General features: G+C 35.8%; 1 protein-coding gene across 3 annotated transcripts in view; it reads left to right on the top strand.

Annotated features, from left to right (window-relative positions):
- Gria2 (glutamate ionotropic receptor AMPA type subunit 2) overlaps positions 1-2,451 on the top strand; it is a 126,297-nt gene extending 123,846 nt beyond the window's left edge. For all 3 annotated transcript variants that reach the window (XM_055596541.1, XM_055596543.1, XM_055596542.1), the window contains one exon: positions 1-2,451. This exon is cut by the window's left edge and continues 282 nt beyond it. The gene's annotated coding sequence lies outside the window, so the exon portion shown is untranslated.
- The last annotated feature ends 3,758 nt before the right edge of the window (positions 2,452-6,209 follow it).

Raw genomic sequence — 6,209 nt, 5'->3', positions numbered from 1 at the left:
GGTGGAGTTCACCTTGAATTGTAAGGAAAGATTAATTACAAACAGAGCATCCTTTTCTACTCCGAATTTCAGACGAAGCGTGGTGGACATGCACAGCTAACACGGAAGTACTATCATTTAACTGAAGTCTTTGTACAGACAACAAACCCGTTTCCGCAGCCACTATTGTTAGTCTCTTGATTCATAATGACTTAAGCACACTTGACATCAACTGCATCAAGATGTGACCTGTTTTTTAAAAAATAAAAAAGAAAAAAAACATTTAAAATTAAAAAAAAATATTTTTAGGTATTTTCACAAACTGGCTTTTAAATAAATTTGCTTCCGTACTGGTTGGTTAAGACAAAAAAATAAAACAAAAAACAAAAAACAAAACAAAGCAAAACAAAACAAAAAAAGTCAAACTGAGTGGAAAGTGATTGACAAAAGGTCCATGGCATCAGTTCCATATTTTTCAAAGCCAAATATGTAAATGCTGAGGAAGAAAACAGAGGAGACCAGTCTTGTAATTTAATATTGTTATTAAAACTTTAATGTATCCTATTCTTTAACATTTGGTGTTAATATGAAACTACTTGGCGATGCTTGACATTTGAAATAAACGTTTTCTATTGTTTTATTTGCAAGTGGTCCAATTAATTTGCTTAGCTACAGTTTGGTCATAAATTGAGTGAATTTAAAGACACTAATGTGTAGTGCTTAGGATCCCAAAGAAAAGGCCCCCACTCAAAAGGCAGGAATATATTTTTTTCTTTGTCAGGTAGAAATTTCCCTCAAGTAATATATCTAAAACTATTTTTTTCTGTACATCATACTATATATAATAAAAGATTTCTTAATTAAAAAGCATTTAGTCTATGTAGATAAATGCTTATTGATTTAAAAAACCAATTTATAAACAAATATCAAAGTGTGTGAGTTTCCACTCTTGAGTGCTTATGCGTATGGAGGCTCAGTTGTCATTCAAATGAAGACAGGAATGCCTTAAAGGTGGCTGTTCAGATACTTACACACTGGCCAAATTCTATACTCTAAGTATACATATTTAGTTTTAAAATTATAAGAAAGACATCAGTTTTTTAATATTTAGTCACCTCCAGTATAGTTTCTTTTCATTTTTATCTAGAAAATCAACCCTAGTATATTCTTTTTATTTATGCCTCAGGTAAAATGGGCACTTTAATATGTGTGATGTGGATACTGTCCCATCCCTGTAACTCTTCACTAAAGAGATTACATTACTGTAGTTGATAAACTTAAGCCATCCACCATCCCCACATAGAATGCCTTTTATTTCCACGAATGTCCTCCAAATAAAATTAGGGTAAAAAGCAACTGACACCCAGTTTTTACCTTTAAGATTTATATTATTATTCTTTCCCCATAAAAAAATTTCTTTGTAGTATTTGGTGTCTGACCAAGTGCTTTGTAGAGCATCCTTACCGGTTATTTTCAGAGGTTGAAAATTATACCATTTGACAGTAGCCACGTGCCTGCTACATGGCAGCATGCAGTTTCATTATGATATTCCCTAACTTTAACCATGTGTTCTACAAAATCTAAGATCATTCAAAGTAATGTTAGTGCATTGCTCATCAGGGATGTTGCAGGTACATTTTAAGTTTTAATAATAAATGCTAGAATGACCAAATTGCAGACTAATTATTTCCATATTGTACTTAAAATGAGTTTTTAAAAATTATAGAAAAGATGACTATATACAATCAACGCTATTTATTGTACCTCTGGGCCTATTCTTCCAAAAAGTTAGCGTATCCATTTTTCTCTGTCAAGCTTGAACTAATGTAAATAATTGAAATAATGTAAAGTTATATTTTCATGTTTTTATAGATACGACATGACAAGAATACATAATGTAAAACTATACCAAGTGTGGATAATGTTGATCGGCTATTGCAGAGCTCAGCTATAGGCAGTGAAACCTAGTCCACTCCCCATGTAACAGTGCATCAGAGTATTGCTGTTTAGATGTGTCTGTGTGCATATAGGTGATAAGTGCTCAGCTAAGAGTGGTGACAGCTGTCTAAAGGGTTTTTTTTATTCATTTTATATAAACTGTTATGGAAATACCAAAATGTTTATGAACTATTCTTATGTAAATTTACAACTGTCCTTTCCTGTACTTTTTGTTTACAGTATAGTATCTTATTCTCTGCTGTGTTAAGTGGGTGTCATACTCCAAGGAGACATACACTTTCTACAACTTCTATTGAAGATACTGGGATTTCCAATTTTTCATGTGTACTATGTCAGAAAATGCTTTTGATTTTATTTTTAAATCTAACATCTGATGGCTTTTTCAGAGTGTTGTGAAAACTTCAGTCATACATAAAATTGTTCTTATAAAAAGTCAAGATCTACTTTTTTGTTTTTACTTAACAGTACATCAGTCTAATGATGAGAAAAGTGTACCTTATATTCTCCCCAAATAAATCCAGATGTTTCTAGTGAAGGAGGACATCTCTGCTCCAGTTTGTTAGCTAAGGGTGAACAGAGTCAAGTCAGAATGTCTTCTGTATTTAAATTGAGATGAATAGTACTTCTGCTAATCCTCACCTATGCTCACTAAGTGCTCTGGACATGTGGCTATTTATCGAATCACCCTCCGTTGGTGACACGCCATGGGTTGCCGTCACCAGCCTCCCTGTTGCACACCCATCTCAGCTGCTATGCCACTCACAGGAAAGAGCAGGGAAGTAACTTGCTTTAAACATTTTATGGTTTGAGTTTTAAAAATTGACTACTGTTTAACTTAAATTCTTTCCATTTTAACTAATTTTTTCATAAAGTTCGGGTCATTTGAATAATTCCCAATCCTATTTACATGTACTCTAACCTATAATGTATTCTAACAGTATAGGTTTCCAAACTTACACATATGTTTTAAAATTTTTCTTATTTAAAAGTATCAAGTATTTAACACATGAATGTAAGGGGGAATCTGCTTAAAATATGGTAATTTTACATTTCTAAACTGTAAGTACTTGGGATATTTGATGGATATTTGATGGTCATGGTAGTACATTGCGAATGAGAAGGGAATTATTAGCAATATTCCTGGAATAACATTTCCAGTACCTTAATGCTATCATTAATTTTTATTTTTACGTTAAGTACATGTATGTGTGCCTGATGTGAGGTGGGAATGTGCACATGAGTGGACGTGCCTGCTGATTGCAGAGGTGAACCCAGCTGCATCAGAGGTGGAGTCTGAGTTATCGATGTTGTGACCTTTCAAAGTGGGCTTGGGGAGACAAACCTGGGCCCTTTGTGAGTTTTCCTTCTTAACCACAGAGCAATTCTCCAGCCCCAATAATATCATTGAAAACTAAAACCAAAACCAAAAACAAACAAACAACAACAACAAAAACCCCTCTTTGCTGTTCATTAGACTACAGTATGCCAATTTCCACTTTCTTCCATTCTTTATCTCATGGTGTTCTGGTGGTACTTGCCTATACACTACGACTCAGTTGCTTCTCATGTGAAATTGATTTCATGTGTTTAAACATATTTCCTGCTGGTAAAGTTGACTGTGCATTTCTTTCGGATGGTCCACTAATCTGTCCTGTGAGAGTCAGTGAAGTGAAGTCAAAGGTACCTTCCTGCCGTTAATTTGTACGAATAAGCAGGGGTTTGATTGAATGATATAAAAATTGTTTATAACATGGACATTATTTGGAAATATACATTAAAAATAGTACAGTACTAACTTTGGACACTTAATTAGATAAGCATTGACAAATCCTTATAATAGATTCACAGGAAGCTTATTAAAGGAAGTATCTGAAAGGTGCAAATGTACTTTAACTATGGAGAGATACAAGGTGCTTTGCCACTCTTTTAAATAGATACATAAAATATTTTTACATATTCTTTGAGATTTTTATGCAAAATGGTCTTATTTTTGCCCTTCCCTATGTCTTCCCAGACCCATCTCCTCCCCTAAGCAAAATCGTGGAGTCTGATTTCAGTTGGCTGAGCCCTCCTGGACACAGGCCCTTCTCTGGGCTATACCCGATGTACCCAGTGTCACTGCATTGAGGAAAGATGATTTTTCCTTCTTACACTTACTATCAATTGTAAATAGCTTTTTAGCTAGGGGTAGGACTTCATAGGCACTTTTTCTCCTCCATGCAGGAATATTGTCTGGCTTGAGCTTGCGTAGGTGCTGTGCACGCTGCCAGAATCTCTGTGTGCTCATATGAGCATCTTCCTTGTTGTGTCCGAAAACAACTGTTTTCCTGAAGTCATCCACCACCTCTGGCTCTTATAATTGCCTTACCCTCTCTTTCATAAAGATCGCTGAGCCTTCAGGAGAGAGGTATGGTAAAGACACCCTGTTTAGGGGTGAGCACTCCAAAGTCTGCTGTTCTGTTCACATTGTTCTGTTGTGGGGTTGTGTGTTAATCACTATGTACCCAAGAAGAACTTCTCTGACGAGTCTTAAGTGTTGCACTAATCTGTGCTTATTAAAACTGGTTTATTTTACATCACCATCATGGAAGACAGGTAAGTATGCACAGACTGTTCTGGTCTGCCGAACAAAAGTTTGAGGGAGCATTAGATTGTCTGTAAGATAGTGAGTCAGATCCTCTTTTTAAAAGGCTTTTCAAGTGTCGTTAGGGCTAAACCACGGTACAAGACATTTTGTTAGATACTCAATAATTATACTTCGTGTTTTAAGAGCAACCCACAGACAGCACACAGCACTCCAGGCTCATGGTGGTTCAAATACATTGATGTAAACGTGACATCTAACAAAAATGTCACAAGCTCTGAGCCAAGTGCCCAGAGCTAATCTGGATCATTAAGAATTTGTGGATGTTTTATGTCCTGTCTCTATTTATTCCCTTCTTGCTTTATATTTTACATTCTTCTTGTGCCCTGAGATACAACTGACATTTTTTTCATTTATTATAATTAGAATGGTCCCTCAGTATTTAATTTCGTTTATCTTACTCCATTGCACCCATCCCTCATGTCTTCCTTCTGTTTTTGTCTTGCCTTATGCGAGATTTTCTCCTGAGAGCACTTATCACGCACTTCAAACTCTCAAAGTCAGGACTGATACTTTCAGCGTCTTCACGACTATAACTAGGGACTAGGGATTTCTCAAATAAGAGAAAGTAACTGTTTATCTCCATATCCACATCACTCACATACTCTGATTCAACACATTGCAGATGAGTTAAATTCTCCTTTGTTCTTAAAAACTCCACATCCTGGAGGAAGCAGGGGTGCTCTGAAGAAGGGGGAAGAATGAGAACTCAGTCTTATGTTTGCCCATCAGGGCATTTGAAAGCCACTTCACTATAAGAACAGCCTGTTTTTTATTTCAATTCAACTCCCCAGGATTTTGAAATTCATTTCTCTGCTCTTCCTCTCACTGGGTATAAGTTAATTTTGCTACTCCACAGTCAAACTCCTTCTGGATATGCAAAAATTCAGAATTATTTAATTAATGATGGCCTGAATTTACTGAATAAATTTGGTCACTTTTCTTTCTTTCTTTTTCCTTTCAGGTTAATGTGCCAATTTCATTTTACTGTAAATTGGAATGTGGGGGAGTGGATTAAACTCTTGGGAGGGAGTCAAGTCCAGGACTCTAGCTCTCTCTTCCCCATTTTCCTCACTTCTGTGTGTCTCCTCAACCTCAGTGTGTGGATACTAGGGCAGTTTCCCGGGACGATGAAAGACTGTATCTTTTAAAATGATGCTTGAATGATGAAAGACTGTATCTTTTAAAATGATGCTTGAAGAAAGAGGCTCATGCATGGAACGGCGCTCAGTGCAGAAAAAGTCTTTGTTCTTTGGTTGTAAATGGTTTCATCATCTTAATACGCTAGTCAGTTTTACGTGAGAAAATCCATTCAGTAACTCACCAACTTGCCCTTTTTCTCTAATAAATGCTTATTGAGCTTATTACATAGTGCTTACTAAAGGTGAGAGCTAAATTTGAAGCCTCTGTTTCTGAGAAGCTTCTGTAAGTCATGTTTTGATGTGTTTCCAGTTACATAGAAATAATATGGACTTAGGATTCTTCTCTGGCAATTAAGAATGATACTATGACCTCTACCAGTTTTTCCACAGAAACTATCATAATTTAAAGCAGGACAAAGGTCTGGTAACATTTGTCAGAAATTTTCTCTAACATGGATTTACATTTTCCTCTCCAAAAATAAGCT

The sequence above is a fragment of the Psammomys obesus genome, unplaced genomic scaffold (genome assembly GCF_907164565.1).
Source record: "Psammomys obesus unplaced genomic scaffold, mPsaObe1.curated_primary_1811, whole genome shotgun sequence".
Taxonomy (NCBI): domain Eukaryota; kingdom Metazoa; phylum Chordata; class Mammalia; order Rodentia; family Muridae; genus Psammomys; species Psammomys obesus.
This window is presented reverse-complemented; position numbering and strand designations above follow the sequence as displayed.